Raw genomic sequence first — 26,242 nt, 5'->3', positions numbered from 1 at the left:
GACCGGCCCCGCCCTCCCACCGGCCCGGGCCCCACCCGGCCGCCCGGGAGCGGCGCGGGGAACGCCCACGGGCAGTGCGAGTGGCGCCCAGCGGCCTTTTGGGACACCCGCCCGGGGCTCCCAGCGTGGCCTGGCCCTGCTCGGGCTGCGCTGCCTTTGCGGCTGTTCACAGAATCACAGAATGCCAGGGATTGGAAGGGACCTTGAAAGATCATCCAGTCCAATCCCCCTGCCGGAGCAGGAACACCCAGATGAGGTTACACAGGAATGTGTCCAGGTGAGTTTTGAATGTCCCCAGAGCAGGAGTCTCCACAACCCCTCTGGGCAGCCTGTTCCAGTGTCTGTCACCCTCACTGAGAAGAAGTTTCTCCTCATTTTTAAGTGGAACCTCCTGTGTTCCAGTTTATACCCATTGCCCCTTGTCCTATCATTGGCTGACACCAAGAAGAGCCTGGCTCCATCCTTATGGCACTCACCCTTTATATATTTGTAAACATTAATAAGGTCACCCCACAGTCTCCTCCAGACTAAAAAGACCCAGCTCCCTCAGCCTTTCCTCATATGGGAGATGCTCCACTCCCTTAATCATCTTTGTTGCCCTGCACTGGACTCTCTCCAGCAGTTCCCTGTCCTTCTTGAACTGAGGGGTGGTCCTTGCTATTTTTTATTTGGTTCTTCCTTTCCTTTCCATTTTCAAGGGTTCCACTGTGTACAAACTGAACTGGGGGTGAGTCCCGCCAGTGGATGAGTGGAGTCAGGGAATGACAGACAGACAGGTGTTGGCGGTGGTGGATGTCTGTTTCAGCTCAACATCCAGAACAACCTGTGTCCGCGTTCCCTCCATGTCAGTGATGGCTGCTGTCGTGTGGCACGGTCTACCAAAAAAAAAATCCCATCAAGAAAAAAATGTATTAAAGGGGCAAGCGTAAAGAGTCTATTGTTTTGATAATGTAGGGAACTTCTCGCTACCTTTCCTATTCCATAAGTTTGGGCTTGTGCAGCTTTAGAAACTCCGAACAACAGCCTTTAATGAAAAAATGCATTTATAAATGTTGCAGTGTTTCCACTAATTCCCTCAATCTCACAGGATCTTTGATTTCCTTCTGTTTATCAGAGTTCGGGGATAGACCTGTTGCTCACACAATCTTATATATCACCAAGGTCTTAAGGCAGCTGGTGAAGCCAGCAGGGAACGAGCAGGGCTGTCCAAAGGGGTGTCGGGTCTGTGTCCTATGACGCAGCGTACAGGTGCCTGAGCAAGCAATACATGAGGCACCTGGCCGCAGTTGCAGGGTGGAGCAGCAGGTGGGTTACTTCACACGGCGCCCGGCCAGATACAGTGTTGAGCATTTAAGCACCTAGGCCACAAAATGTACTCCTTAGGTAAGGTTATTTTAATATATTTTAAATTTATTTTCTACATTACATAAGCCTTAGTTTTATATAAATATATGTTGATTTATAACATATACATTAGATATTTCTGAACTCTCTATATTTAATTGTTCATCTACCTTTCTCACTCCTAGGTCTAATTCCTGCTTGTCTCATCCTGTAGATATCCTAAGAGCGCAATTATAAGATCAACCCCTGTGACAAGCACAGCTGGAGAAGAAATCCCAGTTCCCTCTCTTTATTTAAAATTACTCATTGTTAGGGTAATCAGGTTGTAAATGACCCAAGCTGAGTTTCTCTTCTGCCACAGGGGACTTCAAACATCTCTCCCATTTCCCAGGTTAATATTCCAAGCAAATTACTTTTGTGGGCCTAATTCCATTCCTTTGCATGAGAGAATATTTAAAAGCCTTTGCCCATTTAATCCACGTCTTCCTTGAGAACGCTTCAAAAGCCACGCAGTGAGAAGGAGCTGCGGTGTGCTTTGTGATCCGTTTAAATCCCTCGTTGTACTCTGCAAAACCTGCTGATTCAGAGCAATTTTGAGGGGTGCTCTGCCAGTGGGTCCAAAGAGCATTTCAGTGGAAGTGATGCCATATGCTATTATGCTCTCTGCTCTACAAAGGTGATGTGGAAAAACAGTTTGTAGGCTGTGCTATTAATTCAATATAGCAACTCTTTTGGAGTAGCTGTAACCACGGGTTATAACCCTAGGAATAGCCATGGTCCTTGAGATCTCATTTCAGCCTGGGCAAAACCCATCTATTCTAATTTAGTGAGAACTTCAGTGGGAATTTACTTGATAATTTCCCATCTCAAATTCCCCTGCTATGGGTTTTACAATCACAGGTTCCAATTCAGGGGGTGTGGTTTTAGTACAAGAAGAACAAGTATCACAGGTTTTATCATGAGAAGTTCCAAGGTCATGCAAGACTAGGAAATAAAACACAGGAAGAATTACCGTTTCAGAGATTAGTGAACCAACAGAAGCCAAAGCAGATGAATAGCCTGGGTTTTTCCTAAGAAATTCTTGTGATAAGAAAATACAAATGTAAGAATATAGGGTGTTCAGAAACTGCTGGGAAAATAAGTGCCACTTCTTGAATTACTGCTCTTTTTTTATCAGAAACAGTTGTGAATGACTTTTGCTATTATTGTGGTGGTTCTCACCTTTTGCTGCCAATTTCTGGGCTGTGAGGCATGCCACCTCCTTTGGGGGATCCACAGCTCTCAGAATTTAGTTCTTCATTTCAGAAACAAACTCTTCAAAGTCTCTTGTATCCTACATATCAGTGGCTAGTGTCTTAGTGCCTTCTCGCAGCACATTCTCTCCTTTGCCCAAGGGCACTGAAACTCGCTTTTCTCACTATAGTGCCTTAGCAGCCAAGTTGCCAAGCTTTTCAACTTGCTGTGTGGAACAGATAAATACTTCTTGCTGTGGAGGGGGCAAGGACACAGTTAAGTTTGCCTCGCTACAAGCTTTACAGCCACAGGTTACAATTCAGCTTATGTGTTTTTAGTACCAGAAGAGCAGAATAATACTCTGCTGCATAATGTTTAGGGTGCTAATTGAATACAACTGACATCCACATTACTGTTAATAGTTATTTCAACATTATTTTTTAAAAATATAAATATTATATAAAATATAAACTATATGTTTGCAACCTGGAACCCAAATCTACCTTCTTGCAAATGAGTTTCCCTAACACTGAAAATTGAGAGCTTTGTGAATAAGCACACTCTTTTTCTCTCCTGAGACAACTGGCACTAATAACTTAATGACAAATTTCATATCTGGGAGAAATCCCCTGCTGTTAAAGAGGCCTAGACTGGTAGTTTGGTCATTTTTCTAGAAAGCAAGAAGTATGTGTGAGGACCTCATCAGGTGAAGGCTGAGTTAAAGTCCCAGAAGGCTGTACTAATGATGATAACTGGTAACACCTTCCCCTCCCAGCAGTCTGAGAACTTGCAGATGAAACAACTGAAGGATTATAGTTTGTGAAGGCTGATGCTACTTTGGCCTGAGGAGATTTGAGCAAGGCAGTGCTGCTGAGGATAAGGTGCTTCTGTGAGTGATCAGAGGCCAACCTTTAGGGTTTGAGCCTGAAAATGGGGGAGTCTGTGTGCCTCCTCAGTGAGGTGGCAACAGAGCATGGTTATGGCTCTGTGCCTCCATTGTAAGTTAAGCACATCGAGTGCCTTAGTCCTTTTGTGGATCTAAAGCTGCCTTGGCAAGAGGAACCTGCCATTTACCACATAACCTGTGGGAGTGGCAGGAGCGGGCGCCTGGCAGGAGCACGTCCAGCCCAGGCAGATGGATGGCAGAATCGTCCGCAAGGCACCGTGGCAGAGATCCTGCTGGCTTTTCGTCCCCCTTCCCCAAGGTGCAGTCCTTCTGCAGGCAGGTGTCGCTCCCTGCAGCTCAGGGCCATTGAAGCAGTGGTGCTGCGATCTGGGAATACTCTGCAGGGCTTGGTGACACATGACGTGTGCTTCTCCTTCAGGTCAAAGAAGAGCTGCAGCGTTACAGGAAAAGCATATTCTCTTGAGCAGCAGCCAGTTCCTTACCTGAGTAAACAGTGCAACATTCAAACAAGTTGCACAGCATGTGTTATAGAAAGTCATCTGGTTGTGCCTTTGCTGTCTTTATTTGGGTTTGCAACTTGCAAGTCTGTTTGGGTTTGGGGATTTTTATTTTTTTAATCTTTGTTCAGGCATTAGATTCAGTACCCTCCTGTGACTTCATGACCAGCTTCAAATTAATATTTAACACAAGTCCTTTCAGATTTTTGGTATACTATAGAAGCCTAGGTCCTTTTCCCCACTATTTCATATGGAGCTAGAAATGTGCAATCAGTCCAGTACCCGACTCACCAAATTAAAAAAGAGAAAGTGCTGAGTAAAATAGGCAAGGAACTCTGTCAGGTAAAAACTGCTGCTGAATTACTTCTAAAAAGAAAATGCTGAGATGATTATGCAGCTGTTACTCTCTATTTGAGGCTAAATTCAGCCCAGCTGACTCCTTTATCTAGGCAATGGGGCAGAGCTTTTGGAGAAATGAGTGTGCCAAGAGGGACACAGTGATGCATTGCAGTAAACACAAACCAGGCTCCTCCAGGAGGGAAGGGGACACATGGCACCAGCCAGTGTGGTCTGGGAGCAGCTGCGTTTATGGCTCTCTCCAGCAGTTGCTATAGGTAAGGGTTCTGTGAGGTCCCTGGTGAACTTTAAACCAGCACAAAAGCAAGTGCGGGAAGATCACTGCCCACCTGGCCCATGTCTCCTGTGTTTGGAGTGGGTCTGGTTTGGGCTACGCTAATTTGTTCAGTTCTCAGTGTGTAGTAATATAATTGTTCTTCATGTTAGTACCAATTAGGCATTGGGAAGAAACGAACCTTTATACAGGAGTATGTTTGTGGATAAGGAGAATTCTTTTCATAACTCTATGGGCCTCAAATCAATTGAGCTGGTTACCTCTACAGGAGTCAGTGCAGTCAGTAATTAATAGCATCACTGTGGGCTTAATTATCCAAGTTTATCCAAATTGCCAAGCTTAAATACCACTCTTGGTTATCACTAGTTTGTCTCAAATGGGAAAAGAAGAATGTCCTTTTTTTTTTTTCCTTCAAGAATAGACTGTTCAGGATCTTTGACAAGAGTTAAACTAGATTTTCGGACAAAAAATGTGCATAATAATCTATATAAAAATTATTCTAATTTGTAAGTGGGAATGCACGCACACACCCTGTCTGCTTACGAGCAGTTAATCCGTGATCACATTTCTCAGGTATTCTATCCTTGCCCTGTACCCTTCTGTGCTATGACGTATTAACACATGCAATCAGCCACGTTAATTGACAAAGATCTTCACCCAAGTCCACTTCCTGGTGGTGAATTTTGCGCCATAATAAAGCAAGTAATGTTTTTGAAATTCAGATTATGAGAAGCCTTCATGAGCAATGCAGTAAAGGCTGCAGAGCTGATTTGGGACGCAGCTGCTGGAAATCTGGACAAGAACTACGAAGCTATTGAGGCAGTTAAATCCTTTTGAGACTTCTATTTTTCCACTAATTTCAATTGGGAATTATGTGCCAAATTAGGAGCTGAGTGTTCAGGTACACTGCACTGTGCTTCTTAGGTCTTAATTTCAGTCCTTGAATTTTGCAAATGGTCTGATGGGTATTTTTGGACTCATAGAAAGAGTATTCGTTGTAATGATTTCCCCCATGCACCAGTGCTGCAGGAATTGCTCTGGCACTGCCTGGTATTCAAGTCTCTAACAAGGACTATGGAGCACTCTGTAAGAAGCACTATTTAGAACCGGAGTTTCTCAATAATCCCTTCAGTTCTCAGAATTGTATGCCCTGAAGGCATACAAGGTTATATGTCGTAACTTTATATCCTGCCTTATCAATATGATCTAACTGCAACTATGACTGTTCCCCTTAAAGGCTTAAGCCTTTTTAGATTGCAAAATATTTTGGTCTCAGGTATGACATGGTATATCTTCACTTGACAAATGATGTAAGAAAAGTCTCCTTGTTTGTTTCAAATTTGGAGCTTTTAAATTTCATCCCCTACTCCCTGTACTGAAGAAAGGGGTAGATGGCAGAGCCGCATCACTGGACTTCTCTCATGACTGCTCCTTACTTTAATCCATCTGAGGGAAACATCTTAACCCTGGTGTCAATCAAGCTCTGAGGAATATTCCTATCAAAATTTAAAAATCCTGAGCTGGTGAAGAGGTGTCCTCTAATACGCAGGACTTTCAAATTGCCAAGAAAGCAGAATTGGGGCAAAGTGAAACTGGAGCGATAGTGTCCCTACCCCTTGGGACCTAACCTGTGCTGAAATTTGATCTGTGAGAGCCACCAGCCAAAATGATCAGAAAATCATAGAATGGTTTGAGTTGGAAGGGGCCTGTAACAGTCATCTATTCCAACCCCCTGCAATGAGCAGAGACATCTTCCACTAGAACAGGATGCTCAGAGCCCCCATTCAGCCTGGCCTTAGATTGTCCTAAATTACACTGAGCATCAGGCTGGTACCATTATCAGACGCCACAGCTGCAAGTCACCTTTGTCCTGTCAGGCAGTGGCAGAGGTGACAGCTCTACAGGACTGTTGTCACACCCGGTGAGGCAGGTGGGACCATGGGGCATCCTCCCCGGGATGCCACTGGTGGGAAGGTGGCCCAAGCAAGGCCTCCAGTGGTGCTACGGGCAGGCCACACTTAAGCTGAGCCTTCAACCTTTGGAGCACTGATCTGGGCTCAGCCCCCATTAGCAAGCCCTGGTTTTCAGCCTTGAGGAGCCTGAGGGGAGACCTCATGGTGGTTACAGCTTCCTTACAGGGGAGGGGAAGCGGGGGGCATCAGTCTCTCCTCTCTGGTGACCAGTGACAGAACCCGAGGGAATGGCAGGAAAATGTGCCAGGGGAGGTTTAGGTTGGACATTAGGAAAAGGTTCTTCCCCCAGGGAGGCAGTCACGGCCCCAAGCCTGACAGTGTTCAAGAAGAAACTGGACAACACCCTCAGACACATGGTGTGAACTGTGGGGTTGTCCTGTGCAGGGACAGGAGTTGGACTGGATGATCCTTGTGGGTCCCTTCCAACTCAGGACATTCTATGATTCTGTGTGGCTGGTTCCTGCCTCCTCGCTGGGGTCAGAGCAAGTGATTTCTGCCAGGAAACGGGTGAAAAGATGTGAAAGAAGCAGCAATCAGCTGGTGGCTTGTGCTGGGAAGCATCAGGCGAGTAACCTTGCTGCATTTTATGGCCATGCTTCACCTGCAAGTGCCCGCTGTGAGTGAAATTGCCTGGGCTGGTGCTGTCCTTTCTCAATTTCACTCCCAGCAGGCTCTGCAGGTGAAGCATCTCTCATTGCGGGAGTCGGACTCTGCTTTCCCCTCGACAGCCTGAAATACGAAGTGTGGAAAAGAAAGAAGGTAATAAATGGCTGGAGAAAAGCAAAAGCAGGGCAGAGAGCAGTGAGAAGCAGGATGTGTGTTGAACAGTAATAGTAATTCAGTGCACCCAGCCCCCTAATTCTGGGGGAATTTAATAATGAGAAGAGCTTTACGTAGCTGCTTTAAGTTTTACACTTAGAAGTCCAAGAACTTTACAATTAGAAGTTTAAAATCATGGTGATTTTTTATAATTTTATGTTTAAAATGCCATGTAAGATGATGTGAGTAAAGGTAAAAGATAATTTTCCTGATCTTCAGTCTTTCAGAGAATTATGGTGGCTGTTTCTAGGAGAAATCCAGGCAAAAAAACAATTTTTTTTCCTGTTTTTCTGAAGTCTGCAGTTCAGAATTTGTATGCCTTGATTTTGTTGTTGTTGCCCTTTCTTAAGACAACCTGCATGTGACTTTCAGTGTTGACAGGTGCCTGATGCTGCTTCCCTTCAGAGAGAAATTCAGCATCCAAGATGAGAACCTTGCAAAACCGGTAACCACATCTGAACGCCCGACTGCCTGTTACCGGGGAAAGAAGACCCTTGATCCAGGGACAGGGGTATCAACACAGCTTTAAAGTTCACAGACCCATCCTAGGGTTTATGGGAGTGGGGGACAGTGCGGAGCTGAAGTGTTTGAGCTGGTTCCTGGCTCCTGGGGGAACTGCTTGCATGGAGACCAGGAGGCTGATTGCAGAGCTGGTACCTTGAATTAGGTCCCTGCATGCAGCAGGGGACACAGGGAAGCGATGCTTATACATCCAACAGCAGCAGAAACTCTGTCCTAGGGTTGTGTTTGGGAGGCAACTGCACTGTGTAACCCATCCCTGAAGTTTTGGGGATAAAAAGCGGCTTTTTGTTTCAGTGGTGTGAGGTGTATGCAGCTGTGCTCAGTGGCTTGCAATTTTCTGCTGGTTAACATGGGAAAACTTGTTGAGAAACTGCTGCTGGACGAAGGCGATCTGGGTGCAAAAAAATCGCAAATCAGCAGAGCTTTCAGATTTCAGGAGAGGAGGGAGTGAAAGCAATGGACTAATGAACTTAAATCAGAGGACTTCAACCCGCTCAAAGAATCGGTAAATGCAGTCTTGTGGAAAGGAATTTTAATGGGAAAGGGAGCCTGGGAGGACTGTCAGCTCCTAAAAAAGATGCCGAAGACGTGATGAAAAACCGCTGTGATGCTCACAGTGAGAATGGGGAGAGGCCGGGGTGGCCACCTAGGAAGACGACCTGACAGTCAAAAAGGTGGTGGAAGAAGGTGGCTTGCAGGCAGGCAGTAGGAGGAAACTTCCTAACACTGTCCCTTATGACACTTTCATGGGCAAACTAGGGACACATCTTCATTAAACTACTTTAAAGTGGGGTAAAATGGAGGCAAGGGGTTGGGCAAGTATGTGGAAGATGGAAGAAGAAGAAAGAGGTGTTGAGAGGGAAGAAGGCACAAAATGGGGTAATGTTTTTCCTAGTGCTGCAGTTTCACACAAATACCTTTGTGTGTGACATAGAAATGGTGTGTGACTGTAAATGGAACCTGATTTGCCAGATCAGTAAATACAAACCTGACCTGTGCCAACAAAAATATTACGATCCTTTGCATTGAGTTCTTTGCTTTCTCAAATGAGGGAGAAAAGCGAGAAAACCCACAGCAGCTCCTCCCATAATTAAGCTCCTTTTTATATTCTAGAGGGTGGGTCTCTAAGTACCCAAATTTGAATGAGTAACAAAAAATCAAGAGGTACCTTTTTCTAATGGGTAAACTACAATAGGTAGTTTTGCCAGCTGCCACCCACAAACTTGTTTAATAATATTATTTGCCCTCATTTCCAACTAAACTTCATTCTTAGGTTGCCCTTTGCAAAGTGATTTCCTAGGAGTGCTTAGATAATTCAGGGGAAGGAGTGCAGAAGGAGCAAGGGGTCCTCCTATTGATTTTTTGTATAAGATCTCCTTTGACAACCTGTCCCAGCCATTACTTCACATGCTCTAAAAATTTGTGTCCATATGTCCCAGTCAGTAGCAGGAGGGAGGTTGCTCTGAAACTTGATTAGAATAACAATCAATGGGGTTAGAATATCAAAAATTCACATAAAACATCAGTTATGCAAATTATTATCTCTGTTATTCTGTATTATAAATTCATTGTAAACTAGAGGAAGTCTGGAAATTTCAAATTATGTTCTGACTTAGGTCTTCCATATCCCACCAAAGATAAAAAGATCATGCAGATTACAGATAAACACAAAATTTCCTCTTTGATTTATGATTGGTGGTAGGAAGGTTGATCAGATATGAAGAAGATTATGCATGTCATTTACATAGACAAGAGACAGAAAAGCTTGGGAAGGGCTGTTGAAATGATGATGGCTCCCTCGGTGACCTTTTCTCTCCGGAAATTACAGTACACTCCCTGGGAGGGACACTCGCTGTGCTGTACATGATCGCCGTGCAGACAGGCAGGAGCAGACAAGAGAGGCTGTGGTGAAAAGAATCTCACCTGACGTGTGAGTTTGTTAACAAGGAAAATCTTAGGATATTTACACTGAAAATAATCTACAAACACTCCTACATGGTGGGTAGGTCTGCAAAGGTTACGTTGCAGAAGGTTACTGCTCAAAAGAGGCGTTTGTTGCACTTGGATTCGGATGAGTAGGAATACAGTGCAGGGCCACTGAGAAAAGGAAAGGTAACACCAACCACAACCTGACAGGGCCAAGACTTTCGCAGGTCAGGTGTTTTTTTGCTTGGTTTTTTTTATTGGTTTTGGTTTTGCTTTTTTTCAAATTAGGTGATCTCCTAAATAGTAATGTGCAGAACACTTGTAGTCCTAAATTAAAATACTAGAAAACTTAAGTGTGGAAAGGGTGATTACTGTTCTGATGTTACACAGTGCTGCAGCTGTATTCACAGATACTCAAATGGGATGCGCTGGCTGGTTATGGTATGTGAATATTTGAAAAGGCTGTTTCAGTATGGATGAGCTCATATACTGTTCTCCCTTCATATAGATGAGTGGGTGAAGGGTGGCAGTCTGGTGGGCTGACAATGCATACAGCAGTGCAGTCCATGCATTCCTATGGACTGTAGTTCCTCCCAGTGCTGTCTTCATGAGTGGAGCACGCTGTGTGCTCCAGTTTTGCAAGCCAAACAAACAAATTTTAAAAAGAGCAATCTGGAGTGGCTTGATCTCACAGGTACACTAAAAGTGTCTCCTTGACTTTCTTGATTTCTCACATCTGCTTTTGTTTTTCATAAGCCTCACATATCCACACACAGAATGTTTGGGATTGGAAGGGACCTCTGGAGATGATCTAGTCCAACCCACCTGCTAAAGCAGGTTCACCCAGAGCAGATCTCACAGGAATGTGTCCAGGTGGGTTTTGAACGTCTCCAGAGAAGGAGACTCCACAACCTCTCTGGGCAGCCTGTTCCAGTGCTCTGGCACCCTCACTGTGAAGAAGTTTCTCCTGTTTAGATGGAACCTCTTGTACTTCAGTCTGTGCCATTTCCCCTCATCCTATTGTTGGGCATCACTGAAAGGAGTCTGGTCTCATCTTCTTGACACCCATCTTGAGATACTTATAAGCATAGATAAGATCCCCTCTCAGCCTTCTCTTCTCCAGGCTGAGCAGACCCAGCTCTCTCGGAGCCACCTTCATCCATTTCTCTTCTATCCAGATGTTTTTTTCTCAACAGTGCCCACCTCTGCTGGCCAGTCAGCCCTGGCCCTCCCTCTGTCACTGACATGGAGCATTAGTGCTGGAGGTCCCAGGCAAGAGCAGCTCATCTGGGTGGCCATGGCCCACTGCCCTCTCTCCTGCTCTTTGCTCTCTTACCCAGCCAAATAACAAAGCATTTGTTCCTGACAAGCAGATGGGAATGAACTGGCAAGGAGCCCAGGTGCCTTATAACTTAATCTCTGTCTACTCAGCTGTAAGTAAAGAGAGTTTTGTCTCAAAAGAACATGATTCCTTTGGCTTCACCACCTAATATTTGCTCACTGACATATTTTTTTCTCATATTGTTATCCCAAGAGAAGAAAGGGAGAGTTAGATTTCCAGCTACCAAGAAAAATCATCCCTGGTCAAGGAAGGATGGATGTGAGACCATTCACCAAAAGGCAGATTACTTCTGATGAGGGTATCATGCCACTTACAAGCTTTTAACTCTCTATAAAATGCTGTGCTGCCTCAAGTATTGTAATAGAAGGAATTCAAGGCATAGGGAAGTGTGGTCTTCCATTTACTCCAAGGAAATTGCGCTGAGTCAGATATGCTGAGGAATTCCTGTAGAGAGATTACAAAGTCTCATGGTGGGCTGCTCCTTCGACGAGTTTTGGAGACTATCTAGAATTTTTACTGCATTGGAAAGCCTGTTTTGTTAGGAATGGACAAAAAATTTAAATCAATAATAAGCTGACAAGTGAAATAATATTTCAACATGCAGGAAGTCACAACCATATTCCTTTACCTTGAATATACCAACAAACCTTTAAAAATCCATAACCTTTTTCTTCGTCAGACAAAGTGCAAACGTACATTTAATTTTCTCCCTTGACCATCTTTTTTAATTATTACAGAACTGGGGAAAGGGATGGACAAACATAACTCCTGCATAACCTACGTCTAGGATATAGTCTAAAATCCACACATGGAAACCAGGTGCCTTCCCTCTTCTCCACTGTTTTGAATAAATTGCTGAGTGAAGGGGAAAGTGATGGCTGGCAGCCAGTGGCTGGAAGGTGTGGAGATACTGCTACCTGGCATCAAGCCGAGGCTGAACTCAGGGACACAGACTATGAACATATCAGATATTCCTGATACGTCCCGAATGTTTCCCAGTCCCCAGCAAAGAGAATAGTTTCCATTTTAGCTCCCTACTAAGATTAAATCTTCCCCTGCTGGGACCGGAGAGCTCCCGACAGACCCATCCTGGGTAATGAGTGAGAACAACTCCCGTAAAAGGAGCCAGGCTGTGAACTCCTGAATTTTACCCATGTCAGCTGCACCAAGAGCCTGGTTTATCTGAATGTCCAGACAGGAGCAACATCGTCTGGTCAGGGATGGAGGGAAGGATCGCACAGGGCACGGTGGGCTGGCAGGAGCAAGGAGGACGGAGCTGGCTCTGTTCCTGAGGCCGCCTGTCTTTCTTACAGGTGTGATAACAACATGTCATGTAAATTACCTGTTCGCTCCAGGGCTGAGAGCAGAGGGCACCTGACGTGGCACTGGCAAAGTGAAGGATCCAGTATGGAAAGCCAGTGCTGCAGATAGGCAGAGGGCACCCACCATCTCTTGCTAGTTTTATTAGGGCTATATTTAGACTGTTTGGTTAATGAGTAAAAGACGTATGAGAAAATAGCTGCTACGTCTGTGTGCATAGTGATGATGCTTGGTGACACTTCAGTGGCTGAGAAGCTGTGCCCAAGGCTACCGCAAAAATCCCCTGGTGAGTGTGGGCACCCCAGCTCTGTGCCAGTTGCCTGCTCCCGTGCTGCTCTCCATGGCCTTGGCAGCCATGGCAGAAGGAGGAGGCTGCACTGGGTGAGGAGCTTTCCCCCAACTCGAACCATGGCTGTGCCCGCTCCAAGTGGAGCAGCCATGTGTGTCCACCCTGCGCTGCCGAACAAAAGGCTGCCAGCCTGCTCTGGACCTCAGGCCAGGTCGCCAAGGATGGCTGCTGAGCTCTTCATGGAATCACAGAATTGTAGAATAGTTTGGGTTGGAAGGAACCTTCAAAGATCACCTAGTCCAACCCCTCTGCAATGAGCAGGGACATCTTCAACTAGATCAGGTTGCTCAGAGCCCCGTCCATCCTGGCCTGGGATGTCTGCAGGGATGGGGCATCTACCACCTCTCTGGGCAACCTGGGCCAGTGTTTCACCACCCTCATTGTAAAATATTTCTTCCTCATGTCTAGCCTGAATCTCTCCTGCTGCCTGTTGATAAGCTTTGGTGCTTTGCAATTCCCTGTTCCAATTACCGGTCCTGCTCCCCACGCTGATTGGGCCTGGCATGTGCTGACGGCTCAGCAGCAACGCAGGGTCTGTGGGGGTCAGGGAGGGAGAAGAGGGGAGAAGCTGTGGGGCAGAGCATGAGGCATGTATCAGTGAGTTGTGGGGCATCATCTCACAAACTGCCTTTTGCAGAAATCCTTGGAGGTCCCTGCATGTCCAAGAATGGAGTCGTCCAGATGAGCCACACAGAAATGGTTCTTATGTGAGTTACATGTAGAAAAAATATTTTTAAGTGTTAAGATAGGGATTGACTGGGCAAGGGATGCTGTGGCAAGTCTGTCACAGGAGGCCAAGTGAGGAAAATATCTTTCTGGATTGGCTTAGGTATAATTGACCAGTTTGGAGGCATGGAAACTGGGAGGATGAGCCCTGCTACCCTTTTTTCTTCAGCTGTATTGCTTCATTGCTAGAAGAAGCTTGTGGGGATTGTCCGTATAAAATCTATAGCTGCAGCGGTTGAATACCAACACCACTATTGTAGGTCTTGTGGGCTTGAAGCTTTCCCTTGTCATAGGCACACTCCCATTTCTATAACATCCACCTAAAATTAACTGAAGCTCTTGTGGCTGTGAACCAACAAGCAGTGATCCTGCCGTCGTCGGCTACCTGCTGGCTTGCTTCATGGCAGCACCAGCATGAGGCAGGGTGCCCAGCAGAGTGTCTGGTGGAAATCCCAGCTGGCACAAGGCTGGTGCCTCCTCTCGCCTCCTCCTGACACAGGCAGAGCACCACCGAGTGCCTGGCATCCCTGTGGCACATCTTGTACCCGAGACCTCTTTGCACGTAGGACAAATTACGGCAGAGCCTGTGCAGTCGGAGTTGCTCATGAGGGATGGATGAGCAACCTGAGGGCTGCAGAGGGCAAAAGTGGGGAGCTGGCATCTTCATTTCCCCCATTCCCTAAACTCCCTTTTCCCAGGCTCCTAACCCAGGCTGGCACTGAGGTTTTATTGGTGTGAGACTGGAATCCAGCTCAGGCTGCCGTGACAGGGGCTGCACTCTGCAATTAGCTCAGAAAAGAGGTCTCCAGAGGGACACAGTGTTTCTCACCACCAGAAAGAGCTCTCTATTAAGTGTCAGCTCGAAAGCAAATCTTACCTGCATTGAGAACAAAGAGGCTGCAGGCTGGGTTTCAATTTTTAATATTTTAAAAAGCTCCCTTTTTTAAAATACTTTTTTTTTTTTTTCCCTAAGAACATCAGAATGCATGTGAGCAAATCGTAAAGATTCAGTCTCGGCCTTGAAAGGAAAGAGGTAACAAGCATGGCCCAGCAACTATCCTGAAACCCCTGTGGCAAGCAATAATCTTGAAAAAGCCAGTGCAAGCTATGTTTTCAATTTATAAATTAAATGTATTTAAAATTTATGAACTTTGACTGCATGAGTAACTACTTCATTAGACTTTAAGGCTGCATGTTTTCTTGGCTTTTTTCATGGTAAAGTAAAACACATTTCTAATAAACATGGAAAGAGATTCCAAGCTAGAGTCACCACTTTTATGTAAAGGACCCTCCAGACTCATTAAAAAAGTTTACCACCTAAATAAAGCAAACACATTGTAATTCTTGAGCTCATAAAGTTGGTAATATATACATAATATTAGCCTACTTTTACATGTACACCACTTGGTATCAACGAATGACATACAGTAAGGGGTTTACTATAAGGAAATTAGCATATAAAACTATGTTTTGGTAAGTCTTAGACTGAAACACAAGCTTGAGGAGCAAGAGGATGTAAGTTGGGTGCTGCTCTGATTTACTGAATAAGTATGGCTAATTACATGCAGATCCCGAGGAGAAGGCTCTCTGGTGCTTTGACACCAAAGCTTTGACTGTAACTGGAACTGCCCCATTTCTCCCATTTTTGGATCCCCTTTGACAGCCGGTGGTGGGAATACGGACGGGGCCGTGGTGGTGCCCACCCCATGCATTGGCCCACAAAATGAGACTGTGGCTGAAAGACCTGGCACCAGGAATTTCCCTTTCCCAGCACTGGTAGGTCTGCACCTGGAGTCCCTCTTTTGGGACCCCTGCTTCAGGGGGGCAATGGAACAATGGAACAGGTCCAGCTGAGGGCTGCCACCATGGCCAGGGGTCTGGGGCACAGGTGTGGTGTGAGGGAGGTGGAGGGAGCTGGGGTTGTTTTACCCAGTGAAAAAGAAGCCAAAGGGTGATTGAACAGCAGCCTGTGGCTACCTGAAGTGTAGGTACAAAGATGAGAGAACCAAACTCTTCTTGGTGGTGCGAGAGGATGTAAAAAGGGGCAACACACGGCAGATGAAGAGGTTCAGGCTGGCCATTAGGAAAACCTTCTCCACCAGGTGGCCTGGAGAGAGGGTGGAGGCTCTTTCCTTGAATGCTTTTTATGACTTGGCTAAATAAACTCTGACTTAACGGTATGTTGGTCATAATCCTGCTTCGATGGAGGATTGGTCTAGGTGACCTCCAGCAGTCCCATGCAACCAACATGTCTGTGACTCTGTGTTCCTTTTCCCAGAGCAAGGGAGAAGCGTGTCCCAGACCACCAGTCAGTTCACCTGGTCAGAGAGAAAGGGCAGCTCTGCCAGGTCCTGGCTCCTAAGGGCTGGTCCCAGTCTAGCTTTTGCTCATAGGTGTGCATTAGGCTATGCTGGGGTTCAGAAACAAGTCTGCAACAAAACCTGTCAGCCTTAGCTAGCCAAGATCTTAAAGCCACCAATGTCTGATTTCCATGTGGTTGTGCTTTTTGGTAATCATAGCTCAATATACTTCATCATCGCAAGGTGGTGTACTGACAGTAACAGCCCCCCCCCCAAACCGTATACTCATTGTGGAATAAGCTGTAGGAGACTTCCAATGAGGCTGGAAGCTGTGTCTCCCATTTAAAACTTCAAACCTTTCCATGCAAATCCTTTGATTTTTCTCTCTGATTCCAGGGGCAGACAATACAAGCTGTCTTCTGAAGACAAAACCTTGTTTTGTGACAGCCTGAACTAAGCTGGAGCTAAATGATGGAGCTCTGACATGGTAAATATTCTGTTTAATGCACAGAAGTTATCTATACACTGTACTCAATCACCAAACCCATGTCTGAGAAACAACTTTAACTTTCCTTGAGTTTGCCACTTTTCCCGTTCTTTTCCAGCCCTTTTTTTCCCTTTTCTGTTCCTCACCTGCCTGTTCTATCTGACACTGCTTCTTCCTGACACCTGTTGGACTCGCTCTCATTGCCTACCTCATACCTAACAATCCTCAGGGCTATAATTACAAGAAAAATCACAGGCTGCCATTGGCACAACCTCCACAATTTGGCGCTCAAGTGTGACATGCCAGGTCCTTGTCCATTTACTATGCAGAAAAGGACCCAACTCAACAGAAGGTTTATCAGGCAGATCCAGTGCAGTGAAGTACAACAGCCTTGAAGGACACTGGCAGAGCTAAATGCCTCATTGGCTTGTCTGCAGGGCATTTTTACTAGGATGAAACAAAAAGAGGACTGTCATGAGCATGATGGTTTACATGCGGCTGCATGACGTGGCTTGTACGTATAATTTGCATTTGGTTCTTCCATTGCATTGGAATTAGTCGCAGGAGAATCACAGGATTTGGGGTTTGTGGTGAGAATGCTCCTCTGCAGAAACCCTTTCCCGGCTGTCCTCAGAAAACCATCCCCAGCACTTCCATGGTCTCAGAGCTGGCACAGCCAGTCCTCTCCCTGCCTCGCAACTCCTTTCCTTTTTGGCCACAGAGGTGCTCAAAATAACACTGGATGTCTCACCTCACAGTTTCTTGCATGACAGTAAGCAACAAAAACACTCAAAAGAACATTTTTTCCTGAGCCAACTATTGCACGTTTGCAAAAAGGATGCGGTTGCTGAGCAAACAGACCTGTTCCACCTCTGATTTCTTTGATACTAAGACCATATGGGCCACTGAGCTGGTCCCCTCTCCCTGGAGCTTTTGTTTATGTATATTGCATGTGCTTTTTTCCCCCTTTTTTTTTCCTTTTAAATGCAAAAAACCACAAACAAAAACAAGACCAAAACCCCCAATAAGCTGACTAAGTGAAACAAGCAGGTAAGGTAGTGCTGCATATGGTGCTAGTAAAATTGTAATAGTGAAAGTTGGCAAGAGCCAAGCAGCCTTTGTATTAATTCTCTGGAGCTTCAAGTAGAGCCTAATGTAATTACTTGCTCTACTTTGTAGCATTTTAAGAGAAAAGTGTGTGTTTTAAAAAGTTATATTTCCAAATAAAACAGTCAGGTCTGGAGCAGACAAAGTGCCTGAATCTGATCCCTCTGAAGTCAATACCAAAACTCCTGTTGACTTAAATCAGAGCAGGATTATGTCCCAAATCTGAGAAATAACAGAAAATGGAGCTGTGTGCTTTTAAAATTCACTGTCCTGGCTACCAGATTATAACTTTTCCCTACTCTTTTCTCCGCCTGAAATTCCAGAGGTTTGTCTTTCCTCAGCTCCACTGGCTGGGTCTCAATATTAGAGTTGAAATTATTTTCTCATGTGAAGACACCTGCTTTGCAAACGTCTCAGTGTAGGTGGGTGAATCCAGAGATCCTGAATCTCACTCACACAAATACGGTAGTTTTATTCAAGAAACACTTGTGTTGTACTTTTGTATTTCAAAATACCCACAATCTGTCAAAATGTCATAAATTTAATTTTCCTGGGTATATTCAAAACCCCTAGATGCTTACATCACTGCAAGGAGAAGAATGTAGGTGTTTGGGAGCTTTCTGGGAAGGGCATGTGTTTCTTTCTGTCTTTTTTTTTTGCAATCGATTAAAGCATTAACTAAGATTAACTTCCCTGCTAAAGGCAAGTCTGTGATCCTTAAGGCTTGTCTCTAATGAATTGAATTATATCAATCAACGTTGTTTGCTAACTCTTATCAAAAGTTAGACAAGGCTGGAATAGATCTTACCAGCCACCTTTTCCTAATCATCCATTGATAATATTAGTAAAGCCTGGCCATTTGATCACCAAATTAAAAAAAGTATATGGATCTATTGCTTTTATTTCTTGGATTTGGTAAGTAATCTCTAAAGACAACACTAGTGAGAACCAACTTTTTCCTTGTATGTTCGAAATCCTCTTACTATACTTTAACTAGCTTTCATTTGTGTTTCTCAAAAGTACCTGCTTCCTGGCTATGAATGGGTCATCCAGATTTCCATTCAACACCTGAATAATGAAACTTAGGATCTGGGCCATCTTCTTTTCTTGCCTTGGTCTTGCCACCTCGGTTGTCAACAGAGCAGTCAGAATGATAAAGAGCTAAAATACATCGAGATCCTCACTTGTTCCTTAAGAACTTGTCCCCAGAGCTCCTTGTATATCAAACACTACGTGAAGGAGCCCGCTATGGCCATCTGGTGCTGAATGGAGCCTTCTATCAGTTTGCATTTCACCTTCTCTTCTGGCTCCTACAAGCAACGCCTTTCCAGCACCTTGGCTTGCCCTGTTATTTCTATTCAAGTGTTTATGGTCTCTAATCAGCACCTAACTTGCCTGTACTGGAGTCTGTCCTGTACCTACAGTGGGTTTTTCATTCAGGCTTCTCCTGGCCTGCTTTCAATCACTGGGGTCATGTGCCTTCAGAGGGAGATGAAAAGCAGATTTTATTAAATGGATATAAACCGCAGTAAAGCTGCTCCAGCTTTGGATAATTCCAGTCTGATGAATCACAGTGATTATTATTGAGGTTTTCTTATTGATTCTCTGCAGCCTCTGTAGATTTCCCTACAAGGGGAAGGAAGAGCAGTCCTGCACAGGACGTAGCGCCCGCTCCAGCTGAGACTAGTGGGACCTTCACCTCCCTTGGCTTGATGTTCCCCATTTGCCAAGAAGATCTCCTGCGGCTCTTGGGAAAGGCGTCATCGATTCTGGTTGCAAGGTCTGGGGCTCTCCCACACCACGCAGGCCATAATGCCAGATGACACTTTTAAATGTCCTCCAGAAATCAGGGTTCTGCTGCCCTTAGGGTGTTGTGCTTCCTCCTGTTGGCATCTTCCCTCCCTCCTTCTTCTAGCCCCCACGCCTGGCCTTGCGTAATGAGGACTATCTCTGGCAATAAATTAAAATGGAGCACATACACCAGTGCCTTTTTGTTTACCAGGAAGCAATATTCACTCCCTCATGTCCCACAATGACCCAGGAGGTGCCAGGCAGCTGAATGGCTGCAGAACGTGCTGGGAGCTGCCTGTACAAACATGGATTGTTACGATGTGCTTGCCAAAGTCGCGGACAAACAAATAATGCTTTGGGGACAGGGAAACGCCTGCTGTCCCCCAGGTTTCAGCCTGGAAGAATGGGGGAAAATAAAGGTCCAGAAATACTCCGTACAGCAGCATCTTCCTGGATGAGTTTCCTGCATTGTAGAGCCCTGGACATCCTACTGCATCTCCTCCTGAGAGAGAGGCTGGAAACCAGGAGCTTGGTGACTATCTGGTTCTGCAGGTGAATTAAATGTTCCCTAATGAAAGTGAGACTCAGTTGTAAAATAAAAGAGTCATGGCCTCTGAGCTGTGATAAAAGAAGTGGTGCTGTTTTATGAGCTGCAAAGGGGAAGGATTTACCTGTCTCAAACCTGCTCACCAGCGTTACAGTATCCACATGCGGTGACAGCATGGAGGCGGAACAGCACTGCCAAGCATTTACAGCATGATAAAAATGTGGTTTTCTATAGGAAATTTCATAGGAAGAGCTCCTGAGAGCAAGTACCCTCACAGGCCCACAGCAGCTTTCATGGGGAAAGGCATTTTGGGTACCACGCCACACTGACTGGGTTTTGCTCCCTGGTACCGTATACCCATCGCCTTCCACTAGCTAAAAATCCCCCCATCCTCCTCGCTCCATGGCTTTTACCAGTCTGACATGGGGATTTAGGTCCAGGTCTTCCCCCAAATGTGACGTCGTGAGAGCAGCGGCTCAACAGAGAGTGCTGGCGTGGAAAGTGAGAGTGGGTTTGCTCGATGTTGGTGGTGATTGCTGCCGGCATTTCCACCAGCTAAATATGGGGGTAGCCACCAAAAACAAATCCTGCTCTCAGTTTCACTGCTGAAATCGAGGGTGTTTCATCTGGTTTCTAACGGGAGCGAGAGCTGCCGGCATCAGATCTGAATAATTTCTCTCTAACAAGAAGTGAATATGTGCAATAGTCCGAGGTTTAAGATCATGAGAGTTAGCCTAAGGCTTTTTCTCAGTTTTGCTTTGAGGTAAGCCAGCTATTCAAAGCGAAACCTGGCTAAAACCATGCTGGTTACTTACTTTTAAGTTTTCCCCTACCCAGAAATGTTTGAGGCATGTCAATGAGAGTCCTCCACCCCAAAGAGGCTGCAGCCTGAACTTCAGGGATGAATGAAACCATCCAACGAAGGAGATGGAGGAAGCTCTGGGAGAAAGATAAAAGCCAGCCTCATTGTAGGTATTTCCATTGGGCAAGTTTAACAACTCTCCTACTTATGCATCTTTAATTTGTACACAGTAAGGAGCAAAGATTTAAAAGCAAAGACTTAGATGTGGCAGCTCCTGTGAAGCCCCACTGTGGCCAGACCTCATTTCTGCCTCACGCTTGCTGTTGGGTGGAAGGAAACATGAAGATGCATTTAATGGAGGTGTCAGTGTGGGAGATACTTGGCACTGAAGCTTCCTGAAAAAAATAATCTTCCAAGAGCTGTGGTAAGGAAGGTTTTGCAAAGGACGCTGTGGAAGGTGTCCTTCAAAGGACTTGAGTTTCAGAAGCTCAAAAAAAACCACAACCCAAACCCACCACATTTTCTATCTGAATGCTTTTAAATTCCCTAACCAAATAAGTAGAAAAATATTTTGTTAGTATATTTAATTATTATACTAATGACTAATAGTAATATATCAGGTATAGCAAAGTGACTCAAGAAGCCCTCGCTGTCAAAGCACAAACCTTTGATTTCCCCCCCACCCCCTCCTTTATATTAATAACCTATTTTAACTCCGCCTGCTTCGACAAACCTTTCCCGCGGCGTTTGCACAGGCTGGACATCGGTGCTTGCTCATCGAACCGCCTGCGTGCGAACGCGAGTGCAAGCCCGTGTTCCTGAGGGGTTGTCTGTACCCCCGCCCTGGCAGGACGCCCCCGCTGCCGGAGCCCCTGCCCGTGTCCCCACTGCCGGTGCCACCGGTGCCGCTTCCTCGGGGCCCGTACCTCGTTGAGACGGTGACCTCTAGTGGCACCGGGGAGGCGGCGAACCCCGTCGGTCCGTTCCATTTCCAGGCACCAACCCCAAAATCTCCTGAAGGCACCTGCCCTTCGCCTCTGCGAGTTCAGATTTTTTTTTTTATTATGAGGGTGATGAAACACTGGCCCAGGTTGCCCAGAGAGGTGGTAGATGCCCCATCCCTGGAGACATTCCAGGCCAGGCTGGATGTGGCTCTGAGCAACCTATCTAGTTGCAGATGTCCCTGCTCATTGCAGGGGCTTGGACTAAATGACCTTTGAAGGTCCCTTCCAACCCAAACTGTTCTATGATTCTATGAAAATGAGTGTTTGAGCGAGATAGACTCTGACTCTCGACTTTTCGCATCCAGGTGCGCAGACACAAGTTACCTGTAATTTGTGGTAGGCATTTTGTGCCGGTATTTTTCCCTACCTTTCCTATTTAAAAAAGTTCTTTCAAGAAGTGGCAATTAACACAGTACTTAATCAGTGCCATTGTGTAATCCCAAGATGGCATCTCTTGTGTATGGGAAGACAGGATGGTGGGGAGCAGCAGATTTCACCTCTAGGTATCCTTAAATAGCATCTGAGGATTAAAATCTATTTTTGCGATCTCTCCCTTCTCCTAATTCCTTGCTGTAAATCAACATTCCTTCGGCATCACTGACTATGGAGAGGATGTGGGCTGGGGCCCAGCACCCCTGTCCCCCTCTGTACCCCAGCACCCCTGTCCCCCTCTGTACCCCCTCCCTGCTCTGGATGGGTTCAGAAAGTGAAGGAGGTCATATTCTGCACTTCTACCTACTTCCTTCTACCACCCTGCTGGCCCTCTCACACAAGACCAGACCCCTGGGAAAAGCCAAGTCTTCAAGAAGTGACCAGACAATGCCCTCAGACACATGGAGTGAACTGTGGGGTTGTCACATACAGGAACAGGAGTTGGACTTGATGATCCCGCTGGGTGCCTTCCAACTCAGGACATTCTGTGATTCTATGATTTTAAGTCCCTTGAGCAATATGGGCTGATGTACTCAGTTTCATCAACCCATCGCCCATCTGGGCATCCTGGGGTGTGGAGCCAGCCCTGGTGTGCACCAACCCCATGCACCCCTGTTCCATCAACATTTTCCCTACACGGCAAGGAGGCCTCCCACCACCCAGGCCAGCTCCCTGTCACCTTGGCAGCCCCTGTGGTTCCAGGGCCAATGGCTACTGCATGGAGAAGTGCCTGAGCTGGCCTTCACCATGCTCAATCTATACTGAGCAGGGCCGTGCCAGCTTGTCTTAAACCCATGGGTGACATGGGGTGGGCTTTTTCCTCCCTTACAAAATTTCCTTTTCTTTCCTTAAATGTTTTTTTGTTTTGTTTTGTTTTGTTTTGTTTTGTTTTTGTTTGGTTGGTTTGGTTTGGTTTTTTTTTTTTTTTTTGTTTGTTTGTTTGATTTGGTTTGGTTTTTTGGGGGTTTTGTTTTGTTTTGTTTTTATTGTTTTTTTTGTTTTGTTTTGTTTTGTTTTTTCCACTAACTTCTCATCCCTCCTTGCCTATGCAGGGTAAGCTTTGTCGTGGGCCTCCTACAAGGCTTTGCAATTGGTGTGCAGCAGATCATCCGGAGATGAGAGCAACCACTTCCTCCATTCAGCACCTCTGTGAATTTGCACCAGGACCTGTTGAAAGCTCTGCGCCACCCTCCTCAGCTCAAGCCTGGAGAAATACCTGCCATCGGAAACACAAAAGTCACTCAATGCTTCTTCCCCGCTGCACGATGCACACACAGGAGTGACAGCAAGTTGGTTTTCCCCCCATAGACACTGAAGCATCTTATAATGGAACCAGCATCACTGTGGCTTTGGTGGGTCCACAGCCTCTTCCTGCTCTTCTCAAAAGCCCTGGAGATGTTAACAGGCTGCTCCCACTGTGACAAAGCTTGTCTGCAGCATCGCCCTGCTTGGGGCTGAGTGCCAAGGCCCTGCAGACACTCTGCATGCTCAGAAAGGCAGAAGTTCAGTGCTGCTGGTGAGGGGTGGGTTTGCATCTTGGCATGCTCCCTTCCTTTTCTTCTGGTGGGGCTGTCCCACCTTGCTGCAGCATTGCCCTGCACCGTCTTGCTCCTCACTGGCAGCACATCACACCTGGCAGCACACTGGTGGCATGTTCACAAATGGTTCCTTTGAGGAACTGATCTTTAAGCAAACTTTCAGGCTGGTCTAAGGATGTCATTTGCCTCCTCCTGAGCTGGGTGGCTCAGGGGTTGGCCATTTAACTCCGCCGCCCGCCCCCCTGCCCCCATCCGTGGACCTGCTTGCCGCTTGCCCTGTGGAGGGTGTGGTCTCTCCACTCAGGGATATTTCTTCCCAAAAAAGCCCACACCCCATGCATGAATTTGATTCTAATTAGCATTTGCTCAATGGACCTTACCAAAGAGTCCCAATGTGATACCTTTCTTTTACCTCAGACTGGTTTCTGATGAAAACCTGGGTCATCCAAGCAGTAAGTACCTTTTCCCTGTCAAGCCTGGGACATTTTACAAGACCTTATCCTTTCACATGAGCCCCATGTGAGGATGCACAAGCCCCTGGAGCCAGGCAGCCATGGGAAGTCCACCTACTGTCTCGGGGAGTAGGATGAAGAATTTTGCATCTCAAGAAGAAAATGTGCTTCTGAGTATGAAACCACCTTCATCCCTGTCCTCAGCCCAGTCTGCACCCAGTTACAAACATTAATCCCGTCATCAACACACACTGCACTGGAAAAAACATTGATATTTTTTAACTGGCAGATCAGTTGCACAAAACAAATATTTGGAACAACTGCCTGTGAAATGAGAACCATGCAATCATTTAAATTAATAATTGTTTTGGTGCAGGAGCCTGATCCATCAGCATGAATCCAGCACGTGAATGCCCACCCCTGTCAGAGGGTCTGACTTTGGGCCTGGCCACTCGTGTGCATGGAGCCTGGAAGTAAAACATGGCTCTGACCAGCGACACATGGTGAGGCGGCCGGAGCTGGGTGGTGGGAATCAGCAGGAGGCTCCTGCTGTGAGCCCTGGGTGCTTTTGGGAGGGTGGTAGGACTGGCTGCCCATGGGCATCTCGCTGGCTGTGGTGGCCAGGATGGTGTGGCAGTGGCTGGGCCTTTTGTTCCCTGTTACCAGAAAGAGCTGAAGGCAGAAATTGCTTTTTCATGGTGAGAGGCATTGGTTCTGCCAGCTCTAGCCAGGCTATTAATTTATGAACCAAGTGTGGGTGGGTAGACAGTGCATATCCTTATCTACACCTTCTGAGGATTATCAAAGTCTAGCTATTAAAACAGCCCTGTCTTCATTTCTAGTAAATACTAATTTTACCCTTCTTAGAAGCTGGCATTTGAATCAGATTAGGACAATGACTGTTGTCCCAGGCTACTTGAATGCATTGTTTTTTAGGAAAAAAAATAATAAGGCCATGGCAAACAGGTCATCTCATGTGAAATTGTATGTTTAGTAACTAATGGTCAAGACAAACTGAAATCATCAGATGACTACAACACTGCAGAGGCGGGAAATTACTGGCTTCTCTCAAATTTCCCTCTGCTCTTGAAAAAAAAACCACCCTCCATTTCTTGTCCTTTTAGAAATATTCTTCGTTTTTCCCATTTTCTATCAGCCAAGCTTTGACTCATTCTGACACCGACCATTTGCAACCTGTGTGGTTACATCCCCTCCTAAGCAGGGACATTCACACGGTTATAGGGAGCCAGGGATTAAAGACACTTTCAGCAAGAGAGTTAAATTCCTGCTCACTTCAGGGACATCCATGGCAGGTGATGTGATACCCACATGCACTATATTGATGGTACTAAAGAACCAGCAGCATGCTTTCACAGCTGTGTAAGGATGGGGACCTGGTCCTGCGTTTGAAAATTATTTTAAAGTAATCGGGATTTTAGACAGCTTCGAGATTTGACTTTGATTAGGGGGCGTGAAGAATAAAATGCTTCTCTCTGTCTGTGTGTTTCGAGATTACACATTTTAACAGCACCCAACTTAACGGCTTGCTTTAAACAATCAATGCTGGCAGAGAGTCAAACCAAAGAAAAAAAAAGGATCAGAAACTTGCTTCCACAACACACTAAGCTGTGTGGTATTTTGTCACAAAATACTCACTGAATAACAAATTCATGATTTTAACAGCCTCTGAAAGTTTCCAGCATGGATCACAGGCAACATCCTGCTTTAAGATTTCTGACTCTGTGATGCTAAATTGTACAACTGCGATTTGTAAAGAAAGCAATTGAGACCACCCCACTCCCTGCCTCTGGTCCCTATCTGTGAGATGCAAATCATTCCTCTGTGTCTCAGAGGTAAAACCTGTGTAGATGCCAAGGTGGTGGGCAGGTTCCGTGGCAGACGTAGGGGAATTATCCCTGCCCCCTCGAGCCAGTGCATTGGAAGTGTTGGCACCTCCCACTTGTGCAAAGCCTTCCCAACAAGAAGAGGCTTGGAGCAAGTCACAGCCAGCGCTCTTATTTGGGGTGCTAAAAGTTGATTTTCTTCCCCCTCCTGCTGAAGTCGGGCAGGGGCATCTGTTGGCCTGGTCAGGCTGTGGCTCCTGGCTTTTTGAGGTAGCTCAATGATACTGAGCATGTGCTATTTTTATGTATATGGAGGGGTTTTGGTTTTTCGTGGTAGGGCCTTCCCTTA

General features: G+C 46.0%; 1 long non-coding RNA gene across 2 annotated transcripts; it reads left to right on the top strand.

The window, feature by feature from the left end:
* Nucleotides 1-18: 18 nt before the first annotated feature.
* On the top strand, nt 19-25,890 carry LOC139827627 (uncharacterized). 2 transcript variants are annotated; one of them, XR_011738504.1, is made up of 4 exons: nt 19-277; nt 7,777-7,915; nt 16,286-16,376; nt 23,112-25,890. It is a non-coding gene; the product is annotated as an uncharacterized lncRNA (long non-coding RNA). The 2 variants fall into 2 exon arrangements; XR_011738503.1 differs by lacking the exon at nt 23,112-25,890 and adding an exon at nt 19,095-19,851.
* Nucleotides 25,891-26,242: the final 352 nt, after the last annotated feature.

The sequence above is a fragment of the Patagioenas fasciata genome, chromosome 1, assembly GCF_037038585.1.
Source record: "Patagioenas fasciata isolate bPatFas1 chromosome 1, bPatFas1.hap1, whole genome shotgun sequence".
NCBI lineage: Eukaryota > Metazoa > Chordata > Aves > Columbiformes > Columbidae > Patagioenas > Patagioenas fasciata.
Note: the sequence above shows the minus strand (reverse complement) of the source record. Positions and strands in the feature narration are given on the sequence as shown.